Source organism: Tamandua tetradactyla, chromosome 6 (genome assembly GCF_023851605.1).
Source record: "Tamandua tetradactyla isolate mTamTet1 chromosome 6, mTamTet1.pri, whole genome shotgun sequence".
In the NCBI taxonomy this organism is placed as follows: domain Eukaryota; kingdom Metazoa; phylum Chordata; class Mammalia; order Pilosa; family Myrmecophagidae; genus Tamandua; species Tamandua tetradactyla.
In genome coordinates this window covers 133,804,069-133,819,398 of record NC_135332.1, presented here as the reverse complement: position 1 = coordinate 133,819,398, position 15,330 = coordinate 133,804,069, and the positions used below count along the sequence as shown (strand labels likewise).

The window sequence follows — 15,330 nt, the reverse complement described above, 5'->3', positions numbered from 1 at the left end:
CTCTTTGACCAAGATTCCTTTTCAAAAATCTGAATGTGACTATAATAACTGCTTTTTTTTTGGTTAAAATTTAAAAAATTAAAAATTATCTTAAATTTATTGTGGACAGTAATTTGAGTTTTAGTTTTAGTTCTTTATTTGGAATTTAGCAGACATTGAAAAAATACTGTGGGTTTTTTTTTTTTTTTGACTTCAGGCTAGGCACCGTTCCTTGTAAGCAAAATGAGCTCTGGAAGGATAAACTATGCACAATGATGCATCCAAAGGTGATACAGTCCATGGCTCACAGATTAAGGTATAGTTGGGATAGAAAATATGGTTGGTGGGGGGATTAGATTTCCTGGAGAACGTATCATTTGTGTTCTTAAAATAGAATTTTAAAAAAGTTTTATTGAGGAATGTTCTAGTTTGCTATCTGCCAGAATGCAATATACAGAAACGGAAAGGCTTTTATATAAAGGGGACTTTAATAATTGCTAGTTTACAGTTCTAAGGCTGAGAAAACATCCTGGTTAAAGCAAGTCTATAGAAATGTCCAATCAAAGGCATCCAGGGAAAGATACCTTGGTTCAAGAAGGCTGATGAACTTCAGGGTTTCTCTCTCAAGTGAGAAGGCACATGGTGAGCACAGTCCGAGTTTCTCTCTCAGCTTAAAAGGCACAAGATGAACACGGTCAGGGTTCTTCTGCCATCTGGAAGGGCACATGGTAAACACAGCATCATCTGCTAGCTTCTTCTCCTGGCTTCCTGTTTCATGAAGCTCCCTGGGAGGCACTTTCCTTCTTCATCTCCAAAGGTCACTGGCTGGTGGACTGCTTCTTGTGGCTATGTCATTTTGCTTTGCTCTCTCTGACTTTCTCATTCTCCAAAATGTTTCCTCTTTTATAGGACTCCAGTAAACTAGTCAAGACACTTCTCCCCTAATCCAGTTTAACAACTACTCTTGATTACATCACGTAAGAAATGGCTGCCTTTACAAAATGGGATTAGGATTAAAACTTGGCTTTTCAAGGGTACATATCCTTTCAAACCAGCATGAGGAATAATTTACATACCATAACATTCACTTATTTCAAGGATCCATTTAAATAACTTTAAATAAATTTTCTGTGCAACCATCACCACCATCTCTTGTGCCCATTTGCAGTCATTCTTCTTTTCTGTCCCCAGCCTGAGGCAACCACTTAGGTTCTAGCTCTATAGATTTGCCTTTTCTGGATATTTCATGTAAATGAAATCATAAAATTTGTGGTGTTTAGTTTCTGGTTTCTTTCACTTAGCATAATGCTTTTGAGGGTCATTCATTTTGTAGCGTTAAGTATTTTGTTCCTTTATTATTTTTGAAAACATCTTCCATTGTATGCATTTAATTGGACTGTTTAAAGTTTTTGGCTATTAGGAATAAAGCAGCTTTGAACATTGATGTACACATTTTTTACTGATATATGTTTTCATACCTCTTGGGAAATACCTAGGACTGGAATTGCTTGGTCTTGTGGTAACTTTGTATTTAACTCCTTAAGAAACTGATAAACTCGTTTATCAGAAAGAGTGTTCTGATAAACACTCTTTTATATGCCCACCAGCAATGTGTAAGGGTTCCAAATTCTCTACAACCTAGTTAGATTTGTTATTAAACTTTTTAATTATAGCTATTTTAACAGTTTTAATTTTAATAGATTCAAAGTGCTATCCCATTGTGGTTTGAATTTGCATTTCCCTAATGATTAATGATGTTGAACATCTTTTCATGTGCTTATTACCACTTGAATATCTTTGTTGAAATGTCTATTCAAATATTTTACCCATTCTTAATAGAATTTTAAAAATAATCTTTGTTATTTCCTTCCTTAGAAATATAATTTTAGCAAGTAGAAGAGGAAGAGGCAAGGCAGAAAAAATAACATTTTTGGCGGGGGGGGGGAGTTGCATGGTCCAGGAATCGAACCTATGTCTCCTGCATGGAAGACAAGCATTCTACCAATGAACCACCCACGACACTCAAAATAACATTTATAAAGGTCCAGAGATATAAATCTGGAACGTTGGGCATGTGGCTAAGGCAGGAAGTCTGTACTCAGCCTTGAATGTTGTCCTGAGTTCTTGGCAACAGAGTTGGAGGCTCCTGAGAATAGGAATTATATGATGTCACCTTTATGTGGTGTCATTTGAAGAATGTATTAGATTGAGGAGAAATTGGAAGTGGTGGATCACACACGGCATTAATGAAACAGTAAAGGAAATAAAGAGGTAGGTCTGAACAAGAATAGCCCACAAAACTAAAAATGAGAGATTTTCTTGTAATATTTTCTGGAGGCAAAATTAGAACAGGAAATAGGGACAGGTAGAGGACAACTGAAATTTCTTAATGGAAGTGAATCTCCATAGGAGGCAAATACTGATTATGAAGAAGAGTTTGGCGTGTTGCAGGATATTTAGCACCCCTGGCCCCCACCCACCAAATGCCAGGTTCATTTCCCTCAGTCTCTGTGACAATCTAAAACCCCTTAAAATTCCAAGTGCATTCCAGGGATCCAGCACCATCCCTGCTGAAATACAGCTACATAGATGGTGATATCATTAATTGCAAACACAGTAGATGGACAAGATTTAGAAGATAAGATGATGAATTAAGTCTAGCTTATATTATTTATATTACTATAGTTTGAAGTGCCTGGGAGACTTTCACAAGGGGGTGTCCATCAGAGAGTTAAAAACATAGAACTAACTCTTTCCGGGAATCAAGGAAACCTTCATAGAAGAGAGATATGTTTGAGAGGAAAAAGATAAAGCATGAACTACCAAATAACTGTACCACATCTGCTTTTTGTTTTATATTAGCAAAAATATTAATTCAATCTTTATCTGGTCAAACAATTGTCACAACATTTGGTAGAAAATGTTTAGTCTTAGGACAAACTGTTATTTAGTCTTATGGGATGGTTTTGAAAGTTTAGTAGAATATTAAATGTTAGAGACCTTCATTAAATATATAATGTTACACAGATTAGATGAACACCTCGTGTGGTTCAATAAGTGTGTTGAGTAAGCTAAAATACATGAATGTGCTGGTTCTAGACCACTAGGGCATCATTCAATGGGATAAAGTGAAACTGAAAGCATATTCCAGAGTGGTGATCCCATTAGGCAATTAAACCAGGATAAAGTTGCTCTTAGGAAAGAACATTCAGTACTACCAGGAGGCTTACAAGTCTACCAGGACAGCCCATTTTTCTAAAGCATATTTTATATTAAAACTAACTTGCAAGGCTCATAAAACCGAAAGTCAAAAACTCATGAATCCTTATAACACATGGAAGCTTCAGAGACTTTTAAGAATTTCAATGGAAATCTTTAGGACTATGTAGATAGAAGTGGGTGATTCATATTTACTTTTCTATGATCTTGTTATTAAAGTTGAAAATTTTTGAGAAATTCTTTCTTATGGGTTTCTAGTTTATCTATCTTGCCCTGGATTTCACGTTTAAGTGAAGACAATGACACTCTCTCCTCTTGGGTAAGTACAGTCTAACTGCTGCAGTACTAAATAACAGCCTTGTGCACTATGAGATTGAGACAACTTCCATTAATTCCAAAGAATTGAACCTGGGCAGTCAATTCACAAATTCTCACTGGGGTTTAGGATTTTATTCATATGTGGGGCCCATTCCCTTTACCTTCTTGGCTATATCAAAAAATGCTACATGTGACATGCTCGTCTTGCTGCATGTTAAAGTGCCTGAAGGACTTTCACAAGGGGGTGTCCATCAGAGAGTTAAAAACACAGAACTAATTCTTCCCGGGAATCAAGGAAACCTTCATAGAAGAGAGATATGTTTGAGAGGAAAAAGATAAAACATGAACTACCAAATAACTGTTACCACATCTCCTTTTTGTTTTATATTAACAAAAATATTAATTCAATCTGTGACATGCTCGTCTTGCTGCGTGTTAAAAAAAAGAAGAAACAAGCAATTAAAAGACCACCATGGGGGTGGTACAATGGTGGCCCAGTGGCAGAATTCTCGCCTGCCATGCCGGAGATGCAGGTTTGATTTCTGATGCCTGCCCATGCAAAAAAAAAAGCCCTGAAAAGACCTCAATGGGATGTGTAGGGACTACGCAGAGTAACCCACCATAACTCCCTCTTCTTTTATAAACCTCCCCAAGAACTCACTCTTTTGTGACAGTGCATGTCCTGAGGGGCCTGTGTATTCTACTCCTGGAAGTAGAATACACTCCTGTGTATCCATCTCCTGGAAGGCTGAAATTGTCGTATATCAGATTCATTATTGTTTGTCAAAGATCTATTGAGTGCATTACATGTGACCTATGTTCAGTGTGGAAAATGCAGATGAATAAGATCCAGTCTTTACCTTCAAGTAGCCCCTTACCTTGCAGTCAGATGCATAAAGAAATATTTAAGTGGGGCATTTTGCAATGACAGGGCTATGGACAGGATACTGTACATAACTATAAAAGGACACTCTGCCTATCCAGTGGAGGGGGGTCAAGGAAGGTATCCTAGAGGTGGTTATACCTGAGTTGTTTTAAAGTGCGAGTAGAAATCAGACAAAGTCAGGGTGAAGGCAAGGGGCAATTCCATGCTAAGCCAATGGGATCAGCAAAGAACAAAAACATGGAGAAAAGTAATAGCATGGTGCATGCTGAAAATAAAATTTTTTTTGTTGCTGTAGTTCTGGAATACAGTGTATTAGATAACTGGGTCAGTTATCTATTGCTGTATAACAAGCCGCACCAAAATTCAGTGTTTTATGTTAATATCAACCCCTATTTTATTCACAGAATTGCAACATAGGCGTGACTGGGGGATGGGGATGGCTTATCTTTGTTTCTATTCAGCATCAGCTGGGGTTGCCCAAAGGGGTCAAGAATTCTGCGTGGTGGTTGATGTTGACTACCGGCTGGAACCATATCTTGGTCTATTTGTCAGAACATCTACACAAGGCCCATCCCTGTGGCCTCGCTTTCTCACAGCACAGAGGTTGTTCCTCAAGCGTGAGTCAGGCACCTTTTCTGACCTAGCCTCAGAAGTCATGCACCATCATTCCTGCCATATTTTATTAGAAGTAAGTCACTAAGGCAGGCTTATATTTAAAAGGAGGGCATTTAGACCCCATCTTTTAATGGGAGGAGTGTCTCAGTATTTGCAGACATATTTTAAAACTACTATAGCAAGGAATGGTGAAAATTGCCAGTAGAGACCTCTGGAAAATAAATGAGAAGTAACTGATTTGAGGGAAGATGTCCTCTAGAAATAAAGATATTCATTCATTCAAAAGTCATTGATTGTCAATACCATGTTGGACACTCTGAAAATGGGGAGATAATGATGAAAAAAATTCCAGCACTTGTGGAGCTTGCATGACACAAGAGGGAGACTGGTAACTCATGAAATAAATAATTAAAATATAGATTCATTAAGAAAAGCAAATTGTGATCTATCAGCTTATATAGCTATGATACTATATGTGAGGGAAGACCCACAAGAAGTCACCTGATATCATATAATGATCTTTTACCTCTCTAGGGGAAGAAAATGGAATTAAACTCTAAATATTAAACAGTTTACATCAAGGTCCGGGGTCTCATTTCTGAGAAATGGATTATGTACATATTAAAATAAAGGAAGTAAACTTGTAATTATGGCAAAATATATATGAAAAAAATGGCTCTGTCTAGAGAAATATATTTCAATTTAATGTTTCTATTAGAAAATGGAGGTAAATAAGGGAAAACATTTGTGGTCAGGTGTCACTTTTATCTTGTTTTAAATGAGGATGAAGAGTCGTTATTGAGTATAGTTGAAGACCCTCTGATTGTTTCCCTAGGAGACATCCAGTTATACCCATGAGGCTTGGCTGAGGAATTTGCACACACTTTTGTGTTCACTGATAAGCCTAAGCGAGCTGTACCTGCTCAGGCACCTTGGATTTATTAGAAATTCATACACATTTCATCTTTGGGACAGACCTTGAAGCCCTGTTGATAAAATTTGAATGTTGATTGTTGTATTGGAGAGGGAAGGAGAACCCTCTGTTTAATGGTGTACTGAAATTTCCATTTCATTGTGATGAAAAGAACTCAAATAAGACCTAGACCAGCAAAGAGAAGCAGTCATCAATTTTGGCAGGCCCTAAAACACCATGGGGTGCACATATGGGGGATGGATGTAGCATGGCAGGTGCTGTGGAACCCTAGGGGATTTCAGTACAAAATAAATAGACATTAAAACAGAAGAGTCAGGAGGTAGAAGGAGAACCTAGAAATTGTTGAAAAATAGTAGAGAAAAACTACATCACCCATATAAAAAGTAGCAAGATGGTCCTTCCTTCAGGCAAGGATGAAAAATATCACTTGAGTTGAGTATTGAAAGTTGCTGTTGTCCTTAAAGGATTGAAGCAGCAGAGGATGAGAAGCCAATTGCAGCAGGTTGGAAAAGATGAAGGATGCTGAGCACTACTTCCACAAGGCTAATTGAGAAGGGAAGGGAAGAGACCCAACAGTAGCAAAGGGATGATATTGGAAAATGGATGAGATTTTATGGCTCCCTTACCCCAAGATCAGAGAGACTTAGGAACATGTTTAGTGTTTGGAGAAAGAAAGAGCAAAATCATAGAAAATATGAGAAAGACTAGGATTAAAATGAGAAATGGAGGGACTGGGTCTGAGATTGGAGGAATAAGCCTCTCGATGGGTAGAAAGGATGATGTTTTTCTATACAGAAAATTGAGCAGCCATTTAAGTACTGTCTTCTCTGGGATAATGAGGGAAGATGGGGATAAGGATAGGAGTCTTACTTACAAAGAACTTTAGGTTAAGATTTGAGTTCTTAGCATGCTCCAATGCTTTGTGGAGGAGATCAAAATAAAACAAAAAACTGTGTGACCTAGACACACTTATATTCTCTGAACCTTAATCATCTTGTCTAAAACTGAGGGGGCCAGACTAATTTCTAAGATCCCCTATAATTTCAGAATTCAAATCAATAAGTAGAAAATGAGTAGTATAGATAAGAGATCAATAAATCATTCCTGTTTATTAAATGGAAGTTCATTCCTGCCTTAGAAGGTTAATATATAAAGCAAATATGACAATTTATATGTTACAGTGTGCCTTAACTTGGCAGAGCTACTATGACCAATACCACACCCTGTTGGATTGACAACAGGAATTTATTGGCTCAGGGTTTGGGAGGCTACAAATCCTTAATCCAGGCATTGGCAAGGCTGTGCTTTCTCCCTGGTCTGTTGTACTTTGGTGCTGGATTGCTGTAATTCTTGGGCTTCTTTGTTTGTATCTCTGTTTCCTGCCACATGGTGATCTCTTTCTCCTTCTGTCTGCTGTTCTGGTTTCTCCTGTGACTCTCTCTAACACTTTATAAGGCCTCCAGTAGTAGGGGTTAAACTCACTCTGTTTTGGTTTGGCCATACCTAAGAAGAATCTTAGAAGATCCTATTCACAAATGAGTCCACACGTTAAATGATAAAATATCTTCAAAGGGTCCTATTTAAAATGGGTTCACATACAGGAATAGGGATTAAGATTAAGAGCCTGCCCTTTTGGGGCACATGATTCAAACCATCACAGGGTAACTTGATAAATATGAAGCTCTTTCATTATTATAATTAATGCTAAATGATTCTTATAATTCTTCCCATCTAGTAACTTTGCATATTCAAATTACAAGTGAGTTGGTAGAGATGATATGCTTCAATAGCCTCAGGTGAAAGGCACCATGTAAATAATACGTAATTGCTAATATAATTAGGAATTCCAATGCTAGTTCCAGATCAGTTACCCAAGTTTGTAAATATCTCTTCCAGGAAAATTACAAACACATTTCTTTTTTTAACTGCAGTTAACGTTGACAGCTAGATCTGGACTAAATTGTTCCCAAATGACAATGAAATGCCTCAACAATTTAATATTTGGTAGCTCTTCATTCTGACATAGTTAGTTCAAATTTCTATTCAATTTGCTAACTATTTGGAATGAAAGAACAAAAAGAAATATCCATTTATTAGATGGGGAGAAAGAAGTGATTAGAGAGGTTACCAAAAAGAAAAAAATAGGATAAAAGAAAAACAGTTAATGTGTTATTTATCTGTATATTTAACCAAACAGTGGCCTAGTGATAGAGGGTACAACATTGCCTGAAGCACGATGAAATCAAGCTAGAAGAGGGAAAGTCCCTGAAAAGTTTTATTTTAGATCCCATGGTCCTACTAACTTCCATCCCAAAGTACTGAAATCATAAACTATGAAATTGTGAAGGTATCTTAAGCTAATATATTTCTATCCCTTCATTTTATAGTCCAAGAATTCTGGGCTCAGATAATTAAATGCTTTATTCAAAAGAATGGAAGGAAATGATCATTGGTATAAGGATTGGTGATTTGCATGTACACTGCTTGCATGTACTATTACCTTTGACTAGAAATGGGAAATGGATGTATACGTTATGTATATGTGTATGTTATAGCTTCTCATAATTCTTCAGTTAACTGAGAATGCGTTGATTTAGACCAGTGGTCCTTCAGTGGCCTGTCATGCAATGTAGGGAGTGTACAGAGTGGGAAAGGAAGAGGAGGAAAGAGTCAAATATCATGACTCCTCCAACATTCTTCCAAAGGAGTAGATGGACTCAGGCATGTATAATTGATGAAGCCACCAAAGTAATTCCAGATTTCACTTCTCCTCATTTGAAAACAAAATTGATCTGAAGAAGACCAGAATATGCATCAAAATCACCCACAGGGCTTATGAAAACACAGATTGCAGGGTAGATCCCCAGCTTGCTGATTCAGTAGGAAAGGGGTAGGGCTTGAGAGTAGGTGTTTGTTACAAAGTCTCAGGTGTTGTCAATCCACTGGCTTGGCATCCACATGCTAAACAAAAAAAATACTGATTTAGACTCTATTATAGATAAAAAAAAACAAAACCAAAAACATGCCTTAAAGATGGTCAGAACTGTTACAAAATGAAGTACTGTCACCCTGAGAGCCCTGTTCAAGTAATGGCTCTAAAAAGGTATGTCTAACTTACACCAATCTAGGCCACTTTGTGGCCCTACCTGGCTCTGTTTCTCATTGGAAGAAAAATCAACCCTATATTTACAAAGAATAATTTGAAAAGTACAATATTTGCTGAAGTCCCTCAAAATCTGAAGACAAGATTCAATTCATAATACAATGCAAAATTTAAATTCTCTTTTACTCATCTCCCCCTCTCACATGACAACTGCTGCTAAATTTCTTCATTTTCCCCACCTCCCTCCAATCCTCTCAAACCCAGTCTGAACTGGAACTTGTCCTTCGCCATCTTTCCCCTCTCACCCCACCCAGATCTATGTTTCTCTTCGTTTAATTTGTCATTGCTCCTTCCCACAGAAATCTCTTAAATCACTTCAACCTTCTCAATTCTCTTTCACACTACAGCTTCCAGTTTACTTTTTATAGTTGCAGTCGTACAGAGAACAATATGCTGCTTCTCAGATCCAGGATGAATTTCATGGGACAGGGAATCGGTTTGGTCCAACTTGGGGCAGGTATCCATCACAGGCCTCTCCTCATAATGGTCTGAGGATGATATGGCCACCACACAAGCAGCTGCCAGAGCTCAACCCCAATGACTCAGTGGGGCGCCCGGGAGCAGGGAGCAATTTAAGAGAGCAAGGGGGATATGGAAGCATCCTAAAAGGTGTCAACCTTACTGAATGCAACAGATGAAGCAGGAAATATAAAAAATCATTGTAAACTGTCAAATGCTATTTAGAAAGAAGATAATAGCATTGTTCTAAATGAAGACAAGACAAGAATAACTTACTGTCAATTGCGTTTCCAAAGATGGTAACTGATTCTTCTTACAAAAAGTTACTGTTAGCACAGTTTTTTATTGGTTTTGCAGAAAAATAGTTAGGTAAGATTTTTTTTTTTTTTGTAACAAGCTCTGTGTTATGTTCAGGGGAATTATATTCAATTTTCCCTAAAAACATTTCTGGTCTGATAGGCTACAGTGAGAATGCTCATGAAAGAGTGGTCACTCATTCATTTGATAACTATTTATTAAGCATCATTCATCACCATCTGACGTACGTGTTTTTTGTTTTTAATCTCTTTCTTTCATTAGAAGGTAAGCTTCATGAAGTCAAATACTTTGTCTGTTCTTTGTTCACTTTTAGATCATTAGTGCCTGGAATGGCACCTGGCTCAAATTAGACAGTCAAAAACTTTTGGTACATAAATGAATGGATGAATCTTCTTTGGGCTTCGTACTATGATATGTGTGAGGGCAACAGTTATGAATAAGAATAGGAATTTTGCCTTCAGAGAGTTTGACAATCCAGCAAGGACGAGATATCAATCCAATAAGTTCACAAATATGTAATTAAAGCAACATGACAGGAAGGATTATACAATCATACTTGAACTCAGGGGACAGCATACTCAGAAAAATATACAGAAGAGATACAGCCTGAGCTTTCTTGAAATATGACCAAGAGTTGTTCAGGCAAAGACAATATTCCCCTAATCAGGGAAATGGCTCTCTCACAGAGAGAAACCAATATGTATAAAGACTTAAGGTTTGAAATATACTGGTATGTTCAAGAAACTGCAAAAAGTGAGCAGAGGCACAGAGAATGAAATGGACAGCACTGGAGAAACAAGTGGATCAGGGAGGTGAGGTGGATAGGCAAAGCCAGAGCCAAGATAATTTGGACTCTTCCCAGAGCCAATGAGATCTAGTGAAGAGTTTTAAGCAAGTGGGTTTTACCAAGAGCACTTCATTTATATTTTATATGTGAAATACGTATAAGGGAGCTTTATATAAACTGAATATGAGAAGTTTAAAATCTGAAAGGAGAGGAAGAATGACAAGCATTTTGGTAGAGAAACAGGACAGAGTGGGGAAACACAGATGCTTAGATTTTGCATAAAGGAAAATTAGCAAAACCTCTGCCCTGAAGAGGTATTAACTGGGATTTATTTTTATTTTTTATGATGAATTATGAAACTATGGAGGACAACATTGATATATATCTGGACCGGAAATGCTCTATATTTCTGGGGATGTTTGAGTGTCCTGTTTTGCCTCTTGGCCCAGATAAGGGCAGTGCTCATTAACAGATGTGCTTTGTAAAATCCTGAAATCCCCTAGCGACCCCAGGGTCAGTTTGCTTATTAATGGCTTACGATTGGAATAAGCTGGATTGTATATTACTATAGGGGCATAAAAACCCTGCTGGGAACTTCTGCTTTGAGCTCTCCCAAAGCCAGGATTTCTTGCACGGGTCTTGGTGGTGCAGTTCAGTCTGTGCAAATCACAACCCCGGGGAGCTTGTTCATGGAATAGCTCTCAGTCCCCCAAAGCTTGCTGCTCTTTCCCTTGTTGCACAGGACCCCTTGTCTTTAAATAAAAGCCATGAGTGTGCTCTGCGGAGGGTGGCAAGTCCTTTCCAACATTCTAACTTTGGGAAATCTGTGCAGACATTAAAAGAAATGGATGCTTTTACTGTCTGTACCATTATGAATGTTCTTTAATGATTTTAGGACTTTTAATTTGGCCTCTTAAACAAATATATTACAGAAAATTTTTTAAGCATGCAGAATTCTTTTCCTTCTCTCTTCAAACACTAAAGTTGTTTTTTTTTTTTTCCTTTCAGGCAACTAACCCTCATAGCTCAAAAAAGTATAGTGTGGGTGGCTTTGGCTTATAATTTCCATTTCTGATATACATGTTTTTGCTTGATATGAGTTAATTCATCTTAGGTGTGGCATAATGTCTGACAGCCTATGGGTCCATGAGCTAATGTGCATGAAAAGAAGAAAACAACTCAACTTGCAGAGTTAAAGGATCAAAACTTCAACTAGATATATGTCCTTTTGAAAGCAGAAAAGGAGAACTGGGAGTTTTTGCAGCGGTGCTGTACTCTGGTTCTGCACCCGAGGGTGGGTTCTTGAACACAGGACCATCCAGGCTCCACCCCAGAGTCTGTTTAAATTGCTCAAGGGTGTGGCCCCTGTATGTATATATTTTTAAGAGCTCACCAGACCATGCTGCTGTGAAGCCTGCGTTGAGAACTACTGAGCTAGAGGAAATGAAAATTCTATTTTATACTGAGTAGCTCCCTATGGGTCCCTATCTCAAGTATGAAATGAGACTTGGGACTGGGCCAGGAATTAAAAGATGTGATGACTAGTACAACACTTGTTTGATAAGAAAGAGATTATCTGGATATTATTACAGCTTGAAATCATTTGATTTTCGATTATTTTCCTATATTTCTGTGCTACTTATATAATTCAAATTTACTTTAGGATTCTTCCGGATTACTCTGAAATAGTGGTTTTTAACCCGTGTTCTGCAGATTGCTGGGATCCAGGCTGGCATGTCAGGGACCATGTTAGGGATCGGGTGGGAGAGGTGGAAATCTAGCAGGAAGTCTGCCAGTTCCCTGCCCTTCAGCCAGAGCCAGCTCAGCTCAGCTTTCTTTGTTCTGACTGTATCGCTCATATACACTCACATATATATACATGTATATTCATACACATAAACACACACACACATTTTCTCTTAGCAAAAAAGAGTATTTTGCAACTTTAGAAACTATTTGAAAGTCATGGTTTCAGAATATTTGTCTTAGTCAATAAAATCATGCTCTCAAATAACTGATACTTCCCTCTCTAAACACTCACATGTTAAACACAGAAATTCCTGAGCTTCTGGTAGACCGAAAGAGGAGGAAGAGACACTTCCTTTGGCATAGCAATACCACCAAGTTTTAAATAACTCTCAAAAACTTTTCTTTATTAGAAAAGTGGCTACTAGCAAGTACTAGGGGGGAAAATCTATACACACACACACAAGAAAAAATTACAAGTGGTTGATATATAGAGATCAGAAAATACTAAAATTGGTTGGTGGATGAAAGATAGACAAAAATAAAAATTAGTCACTCTGAGAAAAACTTTAGTAACTGAGAAAACATTTATGATTACTCACATTTCCATTGTGGAATGAATGATGACCACTCAGAGTAAGAATCAAAGTCAGTTTTTACAGGGTTGGAGAGAGCAGAAGTACTTTTAAAAGGGAGAACAAAACTGACTAAAAGTTCTGGGAAATCCCCACAGTATATTGGCCCAGGGGCTACTGGCAGGCTGAGGATACAGGCTGCAGCCTGGCAAGGGTCTCTGGGTGGGTATCATTGCCTCTGGATAACAGGATGGGAAAAGTAGGAAGTGGAAGGTGATATGAAGTACCTTAAGGAAATGTTAAATTGATGGGCTAGTTAAGCAGTAGAAAGGGCATATAGAAAGTGCATTTTAACTGGGGGAAATGCTGAAAATTGCTGCCACCTCCTGGGCATTGCTTTTGCAATGGCCTGTTGCCATAGTCACTTTTATTCTATGAAATAGACATTTTCATTCAAATGAATAATGAAAAAAACAAGGCTGGTTTTATGCTTGCAGACAACTTTGATATTAAGGGGGAAAAACATATCCTAAGATCAAATAGCAAATGCTAGCTATTTTCACAAGGTCCCATAAGGAAGTAACACCGTAAATACCTAATTACAGTTGAAAAACAGAGCACACTTGTAGAGAGGTGCTTTAGATTAACTAAAGATAAAACCTTCTTTATAATGCAAATAACATTGAAATAAGTGATTAATTTAAAATATTTGAAATGAGGTTGAAAAAGGGTAAAAGAAAGTTAAGAAAAATTATTGCCTGAAAATTTGATGTGTCTTGGAACAGCTTGGAACATTTTACTGTAAAAAATAAATTAACAACCACCACAACAGAAACAGTGTGCATTTTAATATTCATGCCATTGCTTACGTTATTTTTTCCAAATCTGTCTATTAAAAATCACCTCCTACACTGAGCTACACAATTTATGTTTCATCAAAATTCAGAAAACAGAAGCTATTACTAAAGGTTCTATTTTCTTGGCAACGATGTCTGAAGGCTTCCTTTTCACTCTTGTCTAATTGGAGAACCCTCAAAAAGAGGCAAGTAGTCTTAAATAAGCAAGGAAAATTTTTCTCCGAGAAAACTCAGCTGGCTATATAGGAAAGCAGGGCTGGGAATGAGCCAACAACCTACAAGGCAGTCTTTTAGGTGTGTGTGCTGATACTAATGCAGAAAGAGTTCTACCAGCTGCCACTTTCATATTTGCTGATTGCTAAAAGTTAGGTATGAACTATCAAGCACACACCCATGTGTGCACACATATCTTTCTCCCCACCACGATTTTTTTCCCAAATTATTTGATTTTTTATGTCTTTTTTTTTTCATTCAAAGAATACCTGAATTATGAACCATATTTCTCATCATCTTTCTTCTCTTCCCTTCTATTCAGGCACACCAATACAAGCACATAGGAGAATACATATATTCTTTCCCCTCAAATTAAAGGCTTACCCTTTTTCTATATTTATATTCTCTATATTCTTCTAGAAAGAAATGTGCTCTCTAAAAGAAGAAAAGAGAGGCAATTTTCTCTACACATTCTCATTTTTTTAATTGAAGAAATCTTATAATACGGGAAGAAATGAAGCATTCTTAATTTCTATCTTATGTTCAACTCTCTCAATTTTCTAGCTCCCAAGAATGGAAATATTTTTAAAGACAATCCGACCACAACTGCTTCTAATCTCATTAACTTTTCATTGTATTCAGTCTTAAATCTTCAAGATTCTTCTTGTATGATACTTCCTTGAAGTAGTACGGAAACCCTAAGAGTGACTAGCAGAGGTGGAAAGAGCCAGGCAGTCTCTGCGATGGCTGTGAGAAACCAGCCGTGATGGGCTGGGCCTTCCAGTGATGCACAAGAGTAGCCACCAAGGAAAAGGACTCCAATCAAAGCCATTTATTTTCTGGGGTAGGGCTAATTAGTTTGAATGTGTATAAGTGGTGAGTGGAAGGAAAGTCTGTCTCTTCTAGGCTTTGTCTTAAAGCCTATTTTTAACAATTCTCTTGAATTTTTGTAATGATAAAAACCGTAAGGATAGGAATTTATAATCTAACCAAATGACTTATAAGGTCGTAATAACCTTAGGCAAATTATTGCTGTGAAGAATTTGGCCACTCATTTATGTACATCATGATGGTTCTTCATGTTGTAAGTTTGAGAACAAAAAGTGAGAATGAATTGCATTCAGGAGTTTTACCTACTCAGCATGAGACTATGAGGAAGACAACAGACATTATCTGCCTACTGTGATTCTTGAGAAATTTGCTCAAGACGACAAAAAGCAAAGATTTGTTCCAGTTGGGGAGACTGCAACCAAAGAAGGCA

General features: G+C 37.5%; 1 long non-coding RNA gene across 1 annotated transcript in view; it reads left to right on the top strand.

Annotated features, from left to right (window-relative positions):
* LOC143686370 (uncharacterized) overlaps positions 1 to 15,330 on the top strand; it is a 194,264-nt gene that overhangs the window by 34,506 nt on the left and 144,428 nt on the right. The window contains exon 3 of the long non-coding RNA XR_013177094.1: positions 197 to 295. This is a non-coding gene — a long non-coding RNA (uncharacterized LOC143686370). The remainder of the gene's footprint in view (positions 1 to 196; positions 296 to 15,330) is intronic.